This window comes from Harpia harpyja, chromosome 4 (assembly GCF_026419915.1).
Source record: "Harpia harpyja isolate bHarHar1 chromosome 4, bHarHar1 primary haplotype, whole genome shotgun sequence".
Classification (NCBI taxonomy): domain Eukaryota; kingdom Metazoa; phylum Chordata; class Aves; order Accipitriformes; family Accipitridae; genus Harpia; species Harpia harpyja.
The window spans coordinates 32517245-32538996 of record NC_068943.1 but is presented as its reverse complement, the minus strand read 5'-3'; the positions used below and the strand labels follow the sequence as shown (position 1 = coordinate 32538996).

The 21752-nt window shown below is 42.0% G+C and overlaps 1 long non-coding RNA gene across 2 annotated transcripts; it reads left to right on the top strand.

Annotated features, from left to right (window-relative positions):
• The first annotated feature begins 9 nt into the window (after positions 1 to 9).
• Positions 10 to 21421, top strand: LOC128141431 (uncharacterized). 2 transcript variants are annotated; one of them, XR_008235027.1, is made up of 3 exons: positions 10 to 2376; positions 2922 to 3079; positions 20409 to 21421. It is a non-coding gene; the product is annotated as an uncharacterized LOC128141431 (long non-coding RNA). The 2 variants fall into 2 exon arrangements; XR_008235028.1 differs by lacking the exon at positions 20409 to 21421 and adding an exon at positions 3498 to 6190.
• The last annotated feature ends 331 nt before the right edge of the window (positions 21422 to 21752 follow it).

The following is a 21752-nucleotide window of genomic DNA, read 5'->3' as shown; positions in this document are numbered from 1 at the left end:
GAGCCACTAGTTGAACTGTGATTTTCCCATCATGAATTAAAGCTATGATTTCACATTATCTACTGCCTTGAAACGATACTTAAAGCAGTGGTTGTAGACACCAACAAAGCAATATTTATTGGCCTCATCACTTTTAAAAAACACTGATGTTTGTTTTGGCTTTGTGAGCTGAGATATTTCTGAACTGTCGTTAGTGATCTCCTAGTTAACGGTTGGCTTGTGATAGATAAAGCTGAATAATCAGTCAGCCCTGGTTGTAATCAAAATGTTTACCAGAAGCATACTTTGAATTTGTGCTTCTGCTTCGAGTTGGTTTGAAATAATTTTGTAGCCTTCCTTTTCAAACCATGGTGAAAAGTTAGACATTAAAAGATCAATTGTATGGAAACAGAAAGACTTAGAAAATTCATGTGCATAATTTAAGTGGCTAGGTTACTGGTCCACATTTAATTAGGAGCTTTTTCTTTCTTGAATATTCAGGAATTTCATACCCAAGTTTAGATTTTTTCCAGATTTGCTCTCAGGATAAATGGTAGCTTTCATGTGATGGACCACTGAGATTTAAGTGTGAATTTTCTGGAAGATCGGCTTTCTTTTGGTGAAAGAGCTGTACCTGGCAGAGTTTAGGATGAACTGACTGTGCTTAGGACATTTTGACCTAGTTGAGTAGCAAGGAAGTTACCTGTCCCATTTGAGCATCTCTGCCTCTAACTTGAGGAGTTTTGAGACACACGAGATTTCCATTATCTCATCCTGAAATGCTGGGCTTGGGGTTTCTGCTGTGACTCTTTTTTTCCAGCCCTTTGAAATACCAGGCTCATGTTGTGCTTGCAAACAAAGAAGTTGAAGAAAGTTTTCGTCAACCTCTTCACATAAGGGTGTATTTCAAGCTTGTTCAGTAAAAAGGCCTCGCAGTGCAAGTCCTTGTCTGGCAAGATAACAGCCTGAGTTCAATGTGCTCATGGAATACTAATTAGTCTCTTCATTCAGATTTTCCTGTTTTCTTCTTCTTCTTTTTTTTCCCCCCCCCCCCCAAGAAGACTGAATATTTAGCATGTCACCAACATTCTCTGTGGTTTTCTGGAAGAATTTAACTGCTTCATGGTGGCTTGGAGAAAGCTGGTTCCTTTCATATTTATTTCAAGTCGTCTTCTTCCAAATGAAGTATCCAGAGGATGTGAAAGCATCATCTGTGTGTTTAGACAAATACTGCTTGCACCTAAAAACTCCATGACAGTGGTAATCAAGTATACTTCACTAGCTTCAGAATAATGGAGCCATTGAGAAATCTTCAAACCAGGATGAGCACAAAGAACAGTCTTGTTTTCTGAAGTTCTGTGCAGGAAAAAGCTCAAGTCATGGTTGATGAGGTGTCTCAGAAATGTTAACAGTGTCAAGCAACTGGCAATTGGTTCCTGTGGCAGGAAATAGCAAAGGCAGCTCAGCGCTACAAGCAGTAGAAGCTGTCCTTATTGTCGTTGGAATTGTAGTTTCCTCGTTTTTAATCATCATGTGTTGTAAGCGAATTTGTTTTAGCCTCTGGAGAATGCATATTTTGCTTTTGTGTGGCCTCTGCTCGTTTGGTAAGAATGGTAGTGGCTAATGTACACACAACTCTTGGGCAAACTGAAATATTCAGCTGGTCACTTTGTTTATGCAATTGCATTTATTGCAGAAAAGTTTGGAACATGGCAGGATGAAGAAGAGGAATAGCCTGTGCCATGAAGGGCTGTTAAAAACAAAGACACCACCTCTGGCTTAGGAGTCTCTGAGCCACAAATTGCTAAGGGCTGCAAAAATATTGGGGGGAAGTATTACTGTGCAGTTGCCCATTGCATTGCTGCTGGCCGTTGCTGGAGACGGGATGCTGGGCTTTTACAAAGAACTGCTCTTTGGTCTGACCCACTATGCCTGTTTTCATCTACATCTGCTTTTACATTTTGTCTGTGCAAAAAAACTGTAACAAAGAATAGGCTGTCAAGAAATTAAATTATGTTGTGTTATTCTGTAAGGAAAAACTACCCCTTTGAAATCAAAGGCCCAGCCAAGGTTTTGTCCAGTTCTGTATGTTGATATAGTTGGTGATGAACATTAATATATGTGAGGCATGAGCAGAAAACATAAGTACCTGCTATGGTCTTAGATTCTTGCCAGGAAAAAATGCTCAATGAAGTGAAATCCTTTTGTTTTCTTTGAAGCATCTCTTTGGTTCTAGCTGATACTGTTTTAACACTGAAAACTATTTAATTCTGCTTTAATTTTCTCCCATGTAACCTGTAATCTTTCTACGCACTTCAAGCAGAGATGTGTGTGGCTGATTCTGAATACTACTGCAGATACTGCTGTGCAACCTGGAAGACTCCACTGACTGTAGAAGTGAGCAGCTTCTGTTTATTTTTGCATGTTCCTACAAACAAATACACAACTGACAGGTGCTCCCTAATAAAGTATTAAAAATAAGAAACAAAAAGGAATAAAAATAAATAGTCTGAGCTTCTATTTGATATTTTTTAATGCGAGGGTTCTTTGAATTCAAGCGATGGGCATGTTCAGGGATCGTAACTCAAGCAGATTTCTTGTATGCTGACCTTCCCAATGATAGCAGCCTTGCATTTCTTGGAAGGACCTATCTTTGGAAATGAGGGTCACGCAGCTTGAAATGTTGCTGACGGTGTAAAAAGAGAAAATGATATGTTTTCTGAATAGTCTTTGGTCTTCTAGGAATCACTCCCCATTTGTTCCAGGGTAGATGAGTAGCACTCCAAAGGCCCCAGCAAGTGAGAAAAGTCCAGGGACACAATCTGCATAGTCAGCATAACCCTCTTGCCTCAGTAGACAGCCCTTAAGCTCTGTGTCACGGTGGGAAGTTCCACCACTGTCTCACCCTGGATTGTGCAAGAAATACCTGTCTGTGTTTGCAGATCAGATTCTCTTTTGGAAAGATGAAACCCGGGAGGTAGCGGAGCTCCCTGTGGGCAAAGCTGTGATTTGAAACTTTTGCCTGAGAAACAGGCATCAAACCCACAAGAAACAGCAATTATCTTTTACACATTTTCTTCAGGAGTGTTTTCTTTCTATGGTAAGTACTTCAATCTTCTGAGCATTTATTAAAATATGGACATAGGAACTTCAAAAACATAGGAACTTCATCATTATTATAATGCCTCTTAATTAATTCTCTCCCCCTCCCTCATCTTTTCATCATCTTTTGAGTTTAAGGTTTAAGGTTTAAGTGTAAGCCTGTGTTCTTCATACCAGTAACTGATGTGGATCATCAGTGTCACACTTGAAAAAAAGAGAGTTTGCTTCAGACCTCTTTTCATGTAGTGTTTTGGGTTTTCATCTTGTTGAGGGTATTAAAGCGTGGTCCTTACTACAGAAATATTATCCTGGAGTGAGCAATTAGTTTCATGCAAAATTTGAGATGTCTGGGGAAATGTTAATTTTAGGTTTCCTGGTAGAAGGCATGAGATTTATGTGTTTTTTCCCCATTTCAGACTCCAGTCACAGTGTGGGCTGTCATCGAAGACTTGGTTAACTCTCCTCTTTTCCTCCAGGATATTGGGTCTTCAGTCTTAGATCACTCACACAGATCCTTCCATTTTGGTATAATTTATTGTACCTTTGGTTTAGACACTATTCTTATGTTTTATTTTCAGTGTGGTGCAGCCCACCTTTTTTTTTTCCTATTCCATGTTTTTTATCTCCCTCTGACTTTAAATGAAAATGGGTAGAGACCAAGTCCACCCAAGTGGGCTAGTGTCAGACATAGAAGTCTCTTACAATCTTTCTTGCCGCTGGCACTGACTGAAGATATAGAATGATGCAATGTATAAATCTTTTTTTTTGTTGCCTTCTGTATATCTGTAGGGATTCAGCTTCTCTGGCACTTTCACTTGTTCTACTCTTCAACTTAAGATTATTTTCTTTAATTTCTTTCTGCTGCTGGCACAATGGCATGTTCATTAACCACTTCAACCCAAGGTGCTCGAAAGAAGTTGTCTTTATCTGGTGACACAGTTCCAACAGCTTTTGCCTAGCAGAACATGGGCTTTTACAGAACTCCTCCCCTGGATATTTTTGTGTGTCTGGACAGAGCCCACTGAAAGGTGTAACTCACTGCTACAGGGAGAACAGTTTGGCTGCAAGATAAGGAAAGAAGTCTAGACAGATCTGTCTCAGCACACAGGATAAGGTTATTTTGCCTATCTAAAGTTCTGTCCCAGTCGTTTAGTGCATGTTTATATTTTGAGTGATGACATCCTATTTCTTCAAGGATTTTTATGAGAAGCAATCAGACTCCTCTAGCCCCTACAACCTCCTGCAAATCCTAGTTTGTTTGGGATTTTAGGTCCTGTGCTCGGGGCTGCTAGCCTCACTGAAGACATTTTTTTTCGGTGGAGGAAGACTTTCCATATTCCTGCTAAAGAATGTTAATGTGCAATAGCTGAAGAAGTTATGTTTATTCTAGTATCAGGTGTTTTGACATTTCAGGCTGCAGGGGCATTTGATGCAAGGTGTGTGTCAAAAAGATGTGGGGCTATGTCAGCAATGCTAAAGGCTAATGTGGACCATGTTATGATACTACGTTGTTGCAGAATCTATCAGTGCCTCTCTTGGGATAGATTTGCGCATACCACGAGAGTAACCCCCAAATATCCACAAGCCTAGACTTGTGGGCTGCTAGACGGAGAACCTGTAATATAGTCTTACACACACCTCTTAGACCACTTCTTCACTTTTCCAGGCACATTTTTGTTGCCTGCAGACAGTCAGCCAAGGAGTCTTATGTTAGTGGAAGGGGAAACTATATCCAGCAGCACTTTAGAAAACCTTGTTGGAAAGTGTTATAGCTGGAGTCACCACATTGAATTCTGATCCTCTCTGAAATAAGAATACAGCAGAAAAAAGGTTTAGAGGAAGCAACAAAAATAGGCTGCTGTGTGAGGCAGAGACAGAAAGGTCAGGCTATTAGATGCTGTGAAGAAACAAACAAGGGATGATACAATAGGTATATGCAAAATTTTCCTTAGGTTCTGCAAAAGCATAAGCTCGGGGGAGTTCCCTGTGAGGTTAAAATGGCAATACACCTCAAGCTGATTAAATGTGTCTCTCCAAAAAGCACACAGACTCTCAGAACTCATTACTCAAGCAAAAGTTTTAGGAGGAGTCGAATAAGAATTTCTGCTGTTACCTTAAATAGAAAATAACACACAAGAGGTTATAAAACTTCATGTTCCAGGATGAAAGTCAGCCACTTCCTATTTAGGGTCAGGAAGACACTTCCCCTGGAGGTACACTATTAAGGATTGTCCATTACAGGATTTTTTAGCTTTATATCTCAGTTCAAATACTGTCAGTGACAGTGTTTTGCCAGATGAAACACTGTTTGGTAACTGCTGGTCTACTCTCTTCTAAATTGAAACCCCATTTTCAAATGTCTCAGACCATGCTGCTCTAAAACTATTGTTTTTTTCTTTGTCGTACACGAGCAAAAGAAATAAGAGGAAATAATTTCCTTGGTTATTAAAATACATATTTACTAACTTGTTTAATTAGCTGTGTGTGTAGAGGAGGCAGTTTTCTGGTAGTTTCTTTTCCCTAGAATATTGTAGGCTGAATTCTCTCCACCCCAGGTAACAAAAGCCAAATTGAAGCACTGATCCCTAATTTAGTACCAGTGTATTTGTACAACATTTGAGAGCAATAAAACACTCCTACGTTTTTGCTATGGTACTTATCGTGAGTGAGCAAGCTGCCAGTTAAGGGCGTTACTGACTCACCTTCCTGTCTGCCCTGACTTGGGCAGATAGAAAGTGGATGGGACGTTGTCAGAATGGACAACAGCGAGTGAACGCCTCCTGATAACCCACTAACGGGGCATCGAGCAGTCATCAGTGCAGAAAGCGGAAAAATGCAATTAATCCTCTAAGTATGAGAAAATCTGCTGTCATTTTCCACAAAATAACCTCAATCGACTGAAAATTGCTTCAGCCAGTTTTTTAAGCGGTAAAATATTAAGTAAGTGCAGTCTTTCAGAGATGCTCATTTCTGATCTGCTTTAAAGCGTAAATGTGAAACCTATGTTGTGCACCCTCCCTGAAATATTTGGCAGGAAGAGTCTCGTTCACGAGGAAAGCATCCTCTTTTCCTTGATCTTCTGCACTAGATGATCTCTTTTTGCCATCACTGGGTTAGCAAATGACACACACATTTTGGGCTGTACGGCAAAGCTCGAGTCGTGAAAGTTGAGGTATGCGGTATAGAAAAAGGCTTTGGTACACCAATAAAGCTGTATCTCTGGGTGGTAAAAGTATATGGGATTTTATCTCTTATTTTATTAGGTAGATTAATTACAGGGCTGTAGCTATCACTCCACAGTTAAATCACAGGAGTCTTGCTTATTTTTCACTCTCTTGCTCAGTCCTCTCCATACTTAAATCTCTCTCTCAGAGTGAATTTATTTTCCATGTGGAACATTAAAATGAACTCCCCTGAACCATTATGCTACTCGGAGAAGTAGCATCTATTTAAAAATATAGATATATTCCTAGGGTTTATGCAGCCAGTAACTCAAAATAGCTTGTGTATACCGCAGCACAGCTATCGTGGACTTAGTCATTCCCACAGAGGGTCTTTGTTACGTTTGAAAAATACTGATTTTGAAATCAAAGGATCTGGTTCTCATTTACACGACTGTGCCAAGAGGCCTTATAGTGGTTGCAGATGACGTTGCACAGACCTCTTGGTCTCCAGTGCTGAGGCACGAGACTTTCACAGCATCGCCCTGCTCAGACTTCCCACAGCGTATGACCCTTCTTCTGGCCCGGGCACAGCAGAGCCCTGTGGTCCATTCCCCGGGGTGCCGGATGGAGCCCACCCATGGTCTATGGGCCCTTTTATGAAATATTTCTGCTAGTTTCTTCTGAGAGTACCATGTGAATTTCTTTACATTCTTAATGTTGTCTCACCTCCTTTTTACTATCGGATTGACTTTTTTTTGCCGTGTCTGGCTATGCCATGATTTCATATGTGTACGTGCATTCGTATTACTTCATCACTCGAAATGCTGAATAAAATGGCCTTTTTTCACACTCAGAGAAGAAGTTGCTTACCTGGTTTGTATGCATTGGGTTCCCACTCATTTCCAACCAATGTCTCTTCAGTGTGGAGTAGCACTTGTCCAAAAAGCGTTGAGCCTGGTCGTTAGCTGTAACAGCAATTTTCATTTCTCAATGGGGGTGTTTGCTGCTCCAGCCATAACTTATGAGTAGAGATGCCTCTAATCTGCAGGGCCCTGGAGCAGGAGGATTCATCCTTTACCTCTGATACCTACTTAGTACTACTTGAGGTCAGTAAGTTCTGCAAAGAGCATAGATATCAGTAATAAACATTTTTAGGTCATTTGCCCACATGTTAATGTGACATTTGTCATGGAGTGCTGCCTGTTTGTATGCCAGCATTTGCCCCCTGACTGTTGGTATATCGAGATACACCCAAAAAATGCCTGTTTTCTCACTGACTTTAAAGGGTACTTAAAACGACTGGCTGATTTGTAGAACAGCAGTCAGATGATTTGCAGTCAGATGAATTACAATTGAAATGGCGACAGGTACATAACTGGACCTGGTGAAGGACAAGGCCTGCCTGCACTTGGTGGTCTTCCTCTTCTTTGGAGGATGTAAGCACGCACAAATATTGCTGGAGCCCAAAAGAAAACTTTTGGTTTCATGTATTAGGTATTCCATGTTATAAAAAAAATAAATAAATTTCATAGGATAGATGATTTAATCTGGCTTTCAGCTTAGTATCTGTTTATATGGTGACACTTTCCATCTCCACTATATTGTCTTTCAGCTGTAATGTTTTCTTCACTTTGCAGCCAACTTATTGAAGTCATTTGCCACAGAAGGTTTTGAAACATATTATTTATGGCTCCAGTCTGTCACCCTCAGACAATATTCTGAGATGATGTAATACAGCTGTACATAGCATTTCTATATTTTTCTATGCTTTGTCAGTTTTTTCTATACTTTACCCTTTAAAAGATATAAAAGATAATATTTATTTTATCTTCTGCTAGAATTCTGTAAGAAGATACGTAAAAGCTATTAGAAATTATCTTCTCTGTTCCATTTTTGAAGTTTTAGATTAATTCCTGTAGTGTGAAAGGGCTAAATAAGTTCTGATCAATTTGGTTGAGTGTATAAGCAAACTCCATACTTTTTTGTCTTTGTTATATCTGGATTAGGGATTTCAAAGTGCTTTTGAGACTATTTTCATTGTTAGGAAGGGAAGTGACTTTTTTTTAGAGTTCTTCAATGAATGAGTTCACAGTTAGCATGACATATGAGACTCATTTCCTCATTTGTTACTATTTTAAACGTATACTTATCCTCCCACTGTTCCTGAAAAAGTTCTGTTTCTTGTAGATTCTCCGCCCAAAAAACCCTATAAAAACTAACATAGCTCCTTACCCTGGCAGACGCTGGGCAGTCCCTTTCAATAATGAATAGGGAGGGTTGATGCCTGTGAAGGTCATGTCTCCGTGGACATTTTGATGGGGTCCCTTTGGCAATGCTGTGCAGGTTCTACGCACCAGCCGGGCACTCTAGGTTTCCTTGTAGGCAATGGAGAGGAATGGGCACTTCTTGGGTGCATTTCGTCCACATTGAAGACAGAAAGGTGTAAAAGATGTGGATGGGTTGCATTCTAACTGTAAGAGGAAAGCCAAGAGTCCTCCACCTGGGAGTTTCTCTCATTCCCTGGTCCTGAAGTCAATCCCTGCCCGGTTCCTGGCATAGCTCAAAACTTCTCGGAGCTGCGGTACCTACCTACAGCTTTGGTACAGCAGCCAGAAGTGACTGGGGTGCAATGCCCAGACGTCCTACTGGGTGGGAATAGATGTTGTTCACTTTGCAAGGAATCGTTACAGGGCTGCATTCACTGGGTTCATGGCTTCCTCCTTCACCCCAAGCGTTGCACCATGGGTATGCTCAAATGTAGGGATGCTCTTGTGCTTAGACTAAATGTAAATGCTTGCGTGCATTACACTGGTTGGAAGTGCAGTGTTTTTCATCCCACCTGCCTCTGCTTTTTCATGTCAGTGCCGTTGTGTGATCTCCCAGACTTTGGAGATTTGCATATGTAAAAACTCTGGCTTTAGTCATTCTTATAAAACTATGCGCAGTCACAGTATATGAAGAATAAGAAGTAATGAGGAATAAGAATACTGATTTGCAGAGTGCTATTTAATGCGAACTTGCCCAGTGTATCTTCTTCTAGAGATTTAATGAAGACCAAAGTTGTTTGTGATGACCATATAATTAAAAGGAAAATGTTCTCTTCTCTCGTGGTCACTGATGTATTGATATGGTCGGTTGTGGCAAATTAAGTTGCATCTGAAATTTTGTTTCATAAATCATGTTTGCTGTGAGACCAGCACAGAGCATTTGAAATGCGTTTCTTCATTTTAAGTTTAACCAAGTTCCTTTGATTTCTATTACTTCTGGTTTGTAAAATCATTCTTGGTTAGGTTTCTTTATTTGCTTTGAATCTCTGATATATTCCCAATCTGATTTAAATCCACAAAATTTTATTCATCTTACTTCTTGTGTAAATCATTGTTTTCTCCAGTTGTCCTTTTAGGAAAGTATGAGGAAAATAATGCTTAACCTCTGTAGAAAACGGTCTCCTAAACAGACAACTATCTTCTGTCTTGCAGACAAAATAGCTACTCCCCAGTTGCTTTAGTGCAAATGTAGTTATACAGTCCTTCTAGCAATTTTTTGCTGACAGAATCATAGGTAAAATAGTGGGTTTGGTTCCCAGGAATTTCTAAAATGGGACAGTGATATTTTTCTTTCTCCTTCATAGCTTTTATGGAGGAAAATTTCTCCCAGCGGGAAAAAAAAAAATCAAAATTTTGATGGCCCTTCTCTACTTCTTCAAGCAATGCTTTTGCTTGTAGTCTCCCATATTGATTTTACAGTCCAGACTCTCTCAGTGAAAAATATACTTGATAGAGTTATTTGGCTAAAATATAGCAATTAACAGGCAAGATGGTGTTCTTAAGATTTAGCAACTGGTTAATTAAATACATTTGTCCACTAGCTAAGTCATACATGATTTTACGATAAACTCTGTTTCTTCTAATTTGTATTTTCCTTGTTCTATCTGAATGTTTAATTAAAGCAGTCCATTTTGGGTGTAAACGGCAGATACAAGTTATGAGGAATGCATGAGTCCAAGCTAAGCTCAGCTGCACCCTGTTGATTGCATAGAGCGTGGTCAAGGCTTCCAGGTGATTCTCCTATCCTACTGCAGAGAGAAAGGTTTGGGAATTTTTCAGACCTTGTGCTTTGCTGCTGTGCAGGAATGCTGCTAAAGATGTGAATGGGAGCATCAATACTGACACCAGTTGTGGCTTTAACTGTAAAATAGTCTTGCCTCTTTCAAATAATTTTTCAGTGCCGGTGGTTTATAGCAGTCAGGTTGTCAGGTTATTGGTGTTGCAAAGACTTCTTCTCTAGATAAGAAATTAGAAGCAGAGGGAAGAGAGGTACAGAACCTGAGTGTGGACATCTGAACAAGAGCTTCATCTTCCTATACAATTAATGGAGGAGAACATGCCCGAGTATTAGTTCCTTCCTCTGAGTTGTGCCTGGGAGTGACTTTCCCCAAGGGAGCTGGGGAGGCTGGTTTTCTAATTTAGGCTCTTAAGTCAGGTACCAAAAAATGGTAGGACAGGAATGGTGACACAGTAATGGGTTTGTTCTTGTGAATTTGCCTGTGAGATGTGCTGGCCAGTAAATACTTACTGACAGTGGTGTTGATGAGGAATCATCAAGCTTCGAGCAGGAAATTGGAGCGGACATCTCGGTGCCGCCAAACTCTTAGATACTGAATCACTGGAACTGGTATTTCACCCCTGTGGGCAAAATGCAGCAAGATATACACCCATCCTGTCCTAGCTTTACTGATCGGGTGCTCTTGGGCCGTGTAGGGAAAAGGTGCTCCGGTCCACAATTTCAGGTTACCCAACTCGCGCAGAAGGAATTAGTTTATCTCCGTTACTGCGGGGAAACACAGAGATGGATGGAAGATGTCACTAAGAAATGAACATGGAAAGCAATTTGTCGTTTTCATGTCCAAATCTGTATGACAGTGATATTCTCTTAATTGAAAGCTGTGTTTTCCTGCAAAAGAAAAAGAAAGTCTGTCTTGTCTACCCTGCAAAGTTCATTGTGGTTGTGAGAGAAAAGAGTCTTTGAAGAGACTTTAATGAATATTAAAATCTGCTTTTACTGAGAGTTTCCTCTGAATCTCTCACAATATAATTAAATGGTGGTCTGTGTAAGTGATTACAATTAGCTATTACTGGACCTGATATTTTCCTTAAGATCAGAGGTCACACACATGGATTTACTAGAATTTTCAACTCAGAGGAAGAGAGCTTGCCAAGGGGTTTGGATTCATCTGAGGGCATGTCTGGGCTGTGCATGGTGTTAAAAATCCCTGCCTTAGATCTGTGTAGCTGGATACGAGCACGGGGACCAGTGTGTTGCCAAGGGGAGACAGTAGCTTGAGTCGCAGAAGCAGAACGCCTGCAGTGCTACCTCAAAGGTGTCTTGCCCATCTTTTGGAAGCAAGGTTGCAGGTGCAGCTACCCCATTCCTGGCTCCAGATCTGGTGTTTTCAGGGTTGGTTTGGTGATCGCAGCACCAGAATCCTCTGTGCATGTACCCCCGTCATGCAGAAGTATTATCCCCGGGTTTTTAATGTAAAACCGTCGGGTAGGAGCTAACAGAAAGTGGCTTATCAGGTTCAAAGCGATGCCTTGTTCCTTAAGAGATGGAAACAAATTTTAACAGGAGTTATCCAGCCACTTAAATATTCACACTTGGCGTAAGGGAACTTGCTCACAGATCTTGCCAGAGTGGGTAAAGATAGCCTAAGACAGCTGGTATAAAAAGGTACACAGCAGATGGTCTAGAGACTCCCCTGAACCTTTACTCTTGAGTCACCCTCTCATTGTACTGCAGCCACTGAACCCTGACTTCATGTTAAAACAAATACCCCTGAGGAAGAGGGATCAGCTACTGAGCGAGTCTGTCTTTCCCTAATTCTGCATTTGCACCTGCCAGTGCTATTTTGGCTCTCCTAGCAAGGTGAGATCAAAGAAGCACCTTCCCTATAGCCAGGGGAGATTAGTTGCTGGGGGGGGTGTGTTTTTTTAAAGTAATTTTTTCCCTGAAGTTGACTTGTATGAGTCAGCCAGACCCAGAAAAGGGAGAGTGCGTGGGTGTGAGAGGTTTGCACAAGATTATTACACTCTCTCAATATTCTGTGTTTCTTGTCACCCATCTGTAGTTTCAGAGAATCCAAAAATTAACCTTGGACGGGAAGCAAAGCACAGCTCTTAAATGCTTATTTTTCTGGTGTCTTTTCTTTCATGTTCTGAGGTGCTTGTCTGGAAATATACTTAAGTGACTGGCTACAAAAAACATTTGAGATGTGATTTATATGGAGAGGACGGCTTGAGCCCCTCCTTCAGACCACCGTGCGCTGAAGTGCCGTGTTTGGCTTGTCCTGCAGGGAAACAGAGACATGGGTGTTTTCATCTTCTGTCAGGGGAAAACCCACTTCAAGATGTTGTTATCATATTTCAGGGAGAGGGGACTGTGTGGTTTGCTCAGGCATCTTTGGGAAGGCTTTAAATAACGTTAATTATTATTTAAAGGTGGCCACTGGGAACATGGTGAGCAGCAGCTTCTAAAAGGAGATGACAGATGGAAATACCATTAGGTTATCTGACAAGACCAGCGTAGGTAGAAAGAGAGAAATAAAGTTGGAGTGGAGACACTTTCCCTGAAGGGGAAAGACCTCTGGGATGTCTTAGCAACTTCGCTCACAATTTAGAAGTATTTTTGTGGCAAAAGTATAATGTGACAAGGCCAATACCAACAGGTGGGACGAAGGATAGGTTTTTCTCTGCACCCTTTTCCATGGAGGAGGAAAGAGGAAAAAGCTTCAAACTCTTGGCCAGTTATTTAGGGACATGGTGAATGCCAGGGAAAATGAACTGGGAAGCAATAGTGGAGAAACAGCCTGGAGTATGGAGTGATGGGAAAGCCATGTGAAAGAAAAAAATGTTTAGAGCACAGAAGGTGACAGAAGACACAGTTGAGAAAATATGAGAGGATGGGGAAGGTACGAAAAAGGGACTTAAGAGATGGTTATTTATTTTCAAAGAGGGAGAAGAAACAATAAGAGCGGAAATGGTAGCAGTGAAGAAAGAGGCTAAAATCAGAAACAGAGTTAGAAGAAAACGGATTTTGTATGAAAAGTAGGGTTAAAGAAATGTTCCTGGAGATGAAACAATAAGTAAATTTAGTAAAGTATTAAAAAGAAAAATGGGAGAGTGAAAAAGAAAGTTCCAGAAGGAAAATGAATAAGTAAAGGAGAGTAAACGAGAAAAGGAGAACAAAGTCAAAGGAGAGAATTTTTATGCTCTACAAGCTTGATTCTGACCTATTTTGATATAAAATATCTTTAATATATATTGGACAGACAGTACCAGGGCAACTTTGGGGGAACTGGGGAAACCAATCTGCCTGACCTTAGAAGACAGTGGTGCTGGCTGAAGCTCTGCAATGGGAAGGGGAGATCGTGGCTTTGAATTGGCAGCCCCCGCAAATAAGTCTCACCAACCTTTGCAAACTTCTGTAGGGCCTTTTAGCAGGCCCTCTCTCCAAACACAGGGGGCAGGTTTCAGTTTTTAAGGTACAAAACCACTGTCTCAAACCACACCTAGAATCCTGTTAATGTCAAATCACTGCCTGGGCTGTACATCCTTATTTGCCAGAGTGGGATGAAGTCAATAGGCTTACCAGGATGGTAGGTACTGGCCACAGTGAAGGAAAAAGAAGGGGAAAAGGATAGAATAACAAAATAATTTAAATGGAAAGGGGCCTCTGCACACCTCCAAAACACAACTGGTGCTCCAACCCCAGGCACCTTGGTGGTGCTCTGCAGGACTTGCTCCAGTATATCAGTGTCTGTCTTGTACTGGGAAGCCTGAAATCACACACAGTACTCCACGTGAGGTTTTGCAGCAGATGCACAGGCTTTGGAGTTTATGTGTGTGAGAGCAAAAAAAAAAAAATGCTGAAGGTTACAAAGAAAGTGCAAGTGTTCAAAAATGTCTGTAGCTACCCTGTTATTAAACTTTCAAAATCTAGGCATTTCCATTTTAGCATAACTGCGTTCAGCGTTGTAACTCCGGTCCAAGAAAAACACTCTTCTAATAGTCTAAAAGCATGCAGTTTAAAAATTATGCCTGCTTAAGAAGTAATTTCTCTCATTTGATATTTAACTGCTTCCTTTTTCTCAGATTCCAGAGGGCTGTTCGGAGGGAAAGGAAGTTTTGCCCTATCACATGGTTGATACTGTGGAGACTGAAAATAGCGAAGTACACCAGCCAAATTTAGCATTACCTTACACTCAAATATGCTGCTGCTTATCTACTCTTTTACTATGAAATAATACAGTTTAGTGTCATATATTTATGGTTCTCCCACTTTTGATCAAACGAAACCCTCTTACTCGAGGTAAGGGAAAGGTCTATTAAACAGAGACACAGACACCAGATGACTCAAGATATTTGTCTTTTTCGAGGATAATGTTAGAGCGTGGAGCCAAAACTTGGTTCAGAGGCTGCCCTGAGGCCCCTTGGGGTTACATTTTTTAAAAAGCAGCCAATAACCCTCGCCTCCAGAACAACAAAACTCATTTCACTGACTCATCTTTCCAATAACAGTCACATCATCATTTTGAAAACAACTAAACCCAACGACCAAATCCAAACAATTTCCTTGGATGGAGTAGCCACGAGAGGCTGAGCTTTTATTTCACCTACTAGCTCTATATTGACAGCCAGATGTGCCTGGGGGAGCACCTCAGGGGGTAGGGGAATGCACGTGAAATAAAATTGTGGTAGGTGCTACCTTACGGAACGAATATCCCTGTACCCTTAAGCAAACGCTGCTGTTATCACAGGGAACTTTTGCACTGCATTACCCAATGCATACCATTTGCATTCCAAATACCCATTACATAAATATTTGTCATCCTCGCTTGTTTTGCTACGAGCTGTGTAAGCTCTTTAGGGCTGTGCCTTGTGATCCAGACGCTGGGTTCATTTAGTCATGTTCGGTTCCACTTCCCTACGACTTCTCCCGTGACTTTTGACCGTTACCAAAGTTTCTCTGCACTTCAGTGCACAACTCATAACGTAGGAGCCAGAGCTCTTGCTGGCCAAAGAAAAAGCCGCTAACCCTTATGAGGATCTTGCAAAGCCAGGTAATGAAGCTGTATCCAGAGGATTTAGGAGGACCATTAGATTAAAGAGCTGATATATTGCGTGAGGCCAGACACAGCCCTGTCTGACCGGGGATGTCCCTTTCACCAGGCACACACATACCCACCAAGCAATGAGAAAAGGGGTCTTCAGTTTCTCCCTGTGAAAATACTTACATGCATTTAGCAGGCTCTCAAAAAGTTACAGAAATAGCCAAATTCTCTGTCTCCTGTGGTCCAGTTAATACATTTCTGAACACTATAAAATGCTCACAATAGAGATATTGGAAGGTAGATACAGGGGGAGATAGGTATGAGATTGCACGCAATTTTTTGCATAGTCCAGTGTACTAAAAGATCATCTTTAACCAAAGAAAAAGATTGGATTTCCTACAGGCAGATCAGTAGATGTGCTGCTGGTGTGTACACCTAAGGATGAGCTGCTACATCACAGGAAAGATTTAAGACTCTTTGTAATCTGGTCATGTTAGTATGATTTGCTCTTGGCCTTGTAGGAACTGAATAATAACCTGTCTTACAGAAAGGATGCTGTGAAGATACGCTGTTTTTTAACCACCTTCACTAATGCATATGGAAGATAAGATATCTCACACCAGAAATCAATGAGCTTACATTTCTTCACTACGGTAGCTGCTAGCACCAAAACACAGGACATAATTGTTACCTTCTTCTGAGTTGACATCAGTGTGGCCATTTTCGCAGGGATGTTCCTTGAGGAGCAGAGAGATGAGTCTCAGGGTATTGAGGTCTTTGTCATAATTTTTCTTTTCTTAGATTTCTCTTTGAATTTGGAGTTCACAAAGTAAGGGACAAGAAGCACCACCGACACATGGCGAGAGCAAAGGCATTACTTTTTCAGTCTCAGGGTCTTTCTCAAGATATTTTAGGATCAAGATATTTTCAGTACATGGCAAGATAATTGGAGGTGACGTTTTTCCTTTTTAGAAATTTTCAATGAGACCTGGCTATTTCCATAGCACGCACTTACATTAGAACCGAGCCAGTTCCACACAGAAGGAAATTTAAAAGAAAAGTTTGTCTCTTTTCTCAGTGCCTATTCTTTTCTAGGCTTCATGAGGTGTTGCTTGGAACATAATGATTTTGCAGACAGCAGGAGTATTATGTCAGTGTTGGCAAAAAGATATGATATCATTATTCCTTGGAAGGTGGTTTTTTTAGGCTGTTTGTGTTCCCTTGCGGTGCACCTTCAGTCCCCACCCACACCTGCTGCTGTGTCTGCTCTGAGGGATGGAAAGATTGATTTTGTCTAATTTTACCACCCACTCTGAAGTAGTTGGTTCATAACCTCTGCTGAGACTCTTCACTTCATGCCAGATTTTGTGAATGGCAAAGCTGCCTAAAAGCCAGCTTCTTAAATGTTGAGCCCCTTCTTTATAGAAAATTCCTTACAGAAAAGTAAACTGATCACCCTCTGAACTCACTATATGTATGGTGGTGGCCTCCATGGTTTATTTCATTTTCCTCTCTTTCTCTATCCCTGCGCACCCATTTGCACGCACATGTACATGCACACACACACGCACGCTCACATTTTGAGGACTAGCAGAGCAATTCAATGTTATAATTCTTATCCCTTCTCTGAGCTGTGAAATTGTTAACAACACTGACAATGAAATCAATATCACAGGCATCTGACTGGGAACCCACTGAAACTAAAACTCAAAGACGGTAGTTCCAGGTGCTTTGCAAACTCCAGCTATTTCTGCATCAGGCATCCACATTTCATATTTTGAGGTCGTTCCAAAGCCAACACAAAGAGAGACTTTGCTTTTTAGAAAAGAAAATAATGCAAGAGTTTTTTGAAAGAATATTATGTTTATTTGCTAATGAAATAAGAAGTCAGAGGCTGGAGAATATCTATAGGATTTACCTGCATCCAAGTCCTGTTCTGTTTCCCTCCTGTTGTATTTCCCTAAAGGCATGTTCCACACTGAGCAAAATAATATTTCAGCCTGCTAGGAGCTGCCTATGTGTGTCTGTGCAGCCTAGAGAGATTCATAAGTCCAGCAGTCCTGCACCCTGTGCCTTGGCTTGTAGGACCCCAGGGCACGCTGCCTCTGGCTCCCTGCTGCTCTCCTCAGGAATCCCCCCTCCATCAGTTTTTGGGAGCTGCCACACCTAAATAACCCTAGAATTGAATGAGAAGGGAACCGAAGAAGTACTCAAGAGCTTTATGACGTGAGGGCTATTCAGGCTTGCCTTTCCCAAACTGGATTTGGTCAGTACCAGACAACTTTGTTAGAAGAGTTACAGGAGGTTTAAAGGGCAAGCATTAGTCATGCTGGTGTGTTGAGACTAATACGAGGCTTGATTCATAACCTGGATCAACAGAGGATACTTGTCAATGAGAAGGTAAAAGGGGCAGCTCTAACATGAAAGAGTACGCAACATTTAACAACTGTTCCTCTCCTGCAAAGAAAACTATTTGTGGTATATGAAGCTGAATTAAGATGACAGTGCCCATCATCATGTGAAATAACATGTGACTCGATGTTGGCAGTTATCTCCATCGTGGACAGAGTCTTCATACAGATGTTTTCTGCTTTATGGAAATCTTAAAGCACGTGAAGTTGGGAAAGATAAATAAAAGGCTTTACAGCTCGATTTGCTTCGCGGAGGAAGCCTTCATGCTAAAATTGCTGGCCTGAACGAGAGATGAAAAATAAAAATGGCTTGTTTCAAAGCTCTAGTGTGAAAAACGCAGCAGCTTTGCCCTGTGCTTTGACCAGTTCTACAATGAATGGTGACATTTGACTGGCTTCTCACTGTGAAGGGAAATTTAACACAACTGTGCTGGCATCTTAAAGGTCAACTGTCCCTCTCTAACGTTCCCTTCTTTAATAAGAGAGCTGGCATCACTGCATGTGGGAGCAGTCAGGGTCTTCTCAGGGTCTGCCCCTAAATAGCCCTCAGTATTGTGCACAGCTGCACGAGTCCATTAATACGTCCCTCTCAAATGTCCATCATTTTCATTTAAAGATCATTTAAAGATCAAGTATACTTTCATCCCATGCAAATCTGCATGCCCTCTCATTTTTAGTATGGAAAATTCTTTGCATCAGAAATACACTGAGGTTGCAGGAAGAGCTCACAGGATCATAGAAATGGTGGTTGCAAAGGGCTCCAGTCTGACCTCTGACTCGAAGTGGGAATATCATCAATGCTGGCTCACATCAGATGTAGCTTTGTACAGTCAAGTCTTGAAAACCTTCAAGGCTGGAGATGCCACCGTGTCTCTGGGTCCTTGTTCCAGTGCCGCGCTACCCTCCCAAGGAAGAAGCCCTTTATGCCAGAGGCAAGAAATCCCATAGCAATAGAAGTTTCCTGTGTTAATGGGATCTTTTCTTTGTCACATGTAAGGAGGCCGCCATTTGGGACACACTTAGCTGACTGGTATGACTTGGTGCTGCCTTTCAACAGTGTAAATTACAAACCTGGTATGAACTTAGACGGCAAATGTAAAGCCTACAAGGATTTTTAGCTAACAAATTAGCTGTGCGGTGACATCATTAAACGATAGTGAGAACTTCTGTTTGCTTTTCATTGCATAAATAGGTGGGAGTCCTTGAAAAGGAGCACCGAATGACTCATGAAGTCACTTTGTGCAGTGTGGTAAGCTCAAGGCTGTTCCAGTTTCTGTCGTGGGAGAGAGAGGCATCTAACTCCCTGCCTCTTCCACAGACCTTTCACTGGGCCAGTGTTTCCCTACAGAGCAGAAAGGCGGCTCTTCAAACAGATATCTTACCGCGTATCAGCTGGTCTGACATCATCTATACGCATGGCTATGTCCATGACCTTGTCATCTTCAGCCGTGAGGTGATGTGACCTAGTTGTAGGTCATGCTGGGTGGCATTACTTGCCATGGAGGTGGGCTGGGAGCACCCTGCGGTCTCGCAGCTCTCCTGCTGTGCAGTGGTGTGGGGAGATGCTGGTAGCTCTACTGGAGATGCTGGTAGCTCTACTGGAGATGTTGGTAGCTCTGCTGGAAATGCTGGTAGCTCTACTGGCGGATTTACAGAAGTGCATTTCATTTCTTGTCCGAGGTCATGGTGAAACGTCCCTTGCCCTTTTAAGCAGCTGAAATGCAAGAGGGCTGCGTTTCAGCGGTACGTGAAAGGATCTCTTTGTGCAGCTAATCTTGCAAAGCGCTGTGGAACGCTGCCCAATGCAGACCAGTCACTTGGCATAGTCCATGGATGTTTAAATTCAAAAGTTCCATAAATACTTCACCTGGTCTCGGGGAAAAAAAACAAAAGAAAGTGCATAAAGCAATCTACTGTCACTACATGAAATATAAATCCTCCCAGTTTGAGGTGCAAAATCTCAGCAAGTTTTATTTATTGCTTGCTTGCATCTACATGGTTGCTTCTGTTTCTCCATTAGCGGAGGAAGTGCCAAACCGCTTCCTCCACCTGGGACTGCCTGTGGGGTGTCTGCTGCACCTCTCCATGCAGGAAAAGGTGCGGAATTCCTCTGCGCCTGAGATCTCAGACTTGGGTTTTTGCACACATAAGACCTGCAAGTCTTACTGTTTGTAAAAAGCAGCGAGGCCTGTGATTATTTAGTCATCATAGAGTTCAAACCTTTTAATTTTCCCCATAGCTTGTGCTTTAATGCTCTGTTGATGGGCTGTGCCTGCTCCTGGAGCTGTGTGTGCAATTCCTGTTGACTTTAATAAAAACTGTACGGGGTATCTGAGACAGAAGTAACTTCATAATATTGTTTTCCTTTCTGCCCCATATTGCTCTATTCTGTAGCATCTGTTTAATAAGCTTCTTTTTCCCACTGGAGATTCTCCTCAACCCACAGTGGACTGATGACTGCAAGCCAACTAACTTTTTTCGTTCGAAATATTTTAGCTGAATATTTGGGTCACAAAGAGTGAGATCCTAGCCATGACTTGCTTTATAGATGTCCGCCTGCCTCCGGTGAATTCTTCACAGGACCCAGCTTGCAGTGATGAACCTGGAAAATTCACGCGGTCCTTTTTGTTTTTTTAATGGCAGGAGACACAGTTAAATCCACTTAAAGCTGAGCCTTAGACACCTCTGGAGCAAAAGCTGCTGATCAGATGAAATTCCTCCATGGTCCACACCATGATTGTCAGTGTGGGCTGTGTGGAAACCATCGATTTCCTTCCCCCGGGGCATGAGTTGGGGTCACACCACTGCGGGAGCTGCTGTGACGGAGAGATGCTCGGAGATAGAAATGACAGCCCCTGTGCCATGACCTCTGTGTTAGGCAGGGAGCAACGGGGGTGTTGAAAATGCAGGAGGTCCACGGTCGGGTGGACACGGGTGGTGAAGTTTAGTGCCTCGTCGCACTGTGCGGCCCCGGCTCTGCAGTTCCCTTTGGATGGGGTTTGTGCCTGAGGCATGCCAGGAGCAATTATTCCAGTATTGAGTGGGCAGCTGGCAACTACTTCAGTCAAGACTTCATGTGGAACTTCTTGGTTGTTTTTTTTTATTATTATTATTTCCTCCATTTTTTGAGTACAGTGCTGCAGATGTCCATCTTCAGTCATGCATCAACCTGGGCATCAAGGTTTAAGGGGGTTTGTTTGCGTGTTCAGGCTTGTTTCTGTTTCCCTTCAGTCCTCCCATTCCTCCAAAAAGCCTGCTGTCCTTGGGAACCCCGGTGGGTTTTGCTGGGCTTCCTCTAGAGGATAAATCGTGGGGATACAACCATTCCTTGGGACCGACCACCGCTAGCTCAGCTGTCGCTTCCCTGAGAGGGCAGCTCTTTCTGGGTTACTGTCAGGGAACCAAGCAGTTCCTTCCCTTTTGCCTCGCCTGGACAGACCCACTGGAAGCAGAAGATGACCACAGGGAATCAGAAACCTTCTCAAAGACAGGTGCTTGCTGCCCTGGGCATGAAGCAGGCTGTTTTTCAGTGAAGGCTTCACTGATGCTCACAATGAACAAAGTTCAGTTAGAAGGAGGCTTTCCTTCATATAGAAGAAATCAATTGCTTTTAAAATTGCATTTATTTGGTATGGAAATGTCATTTCTAAGGGTGAGTGGCTGACGAAGCCTTTTCATCCTATGTGACTAATCCAAACTCTGCCCACATCTGTTGTGACTGAACATTTTACCAAGCCACAGTTGCTCAGTGAGTTACGTTAAAAGAGCGTAGGTGATTCAGTTGACCTCCAGTCAAGGGCTGCAGGTAGCCTGCCACAGTGTAGAGCCGTGGGAAACACAGACCTTTCTCAGCTTCTGTACCAACTGCGTGCTAGATTACTCAGAATACAGAAGGATTTATTTTGCTGTATAAGTTTGGAGTTTGTCTTTGCTTAGAAAAAGAATCAACTTAAAAATGACAGATTTTGCTTTAAGCTATGGGACAGC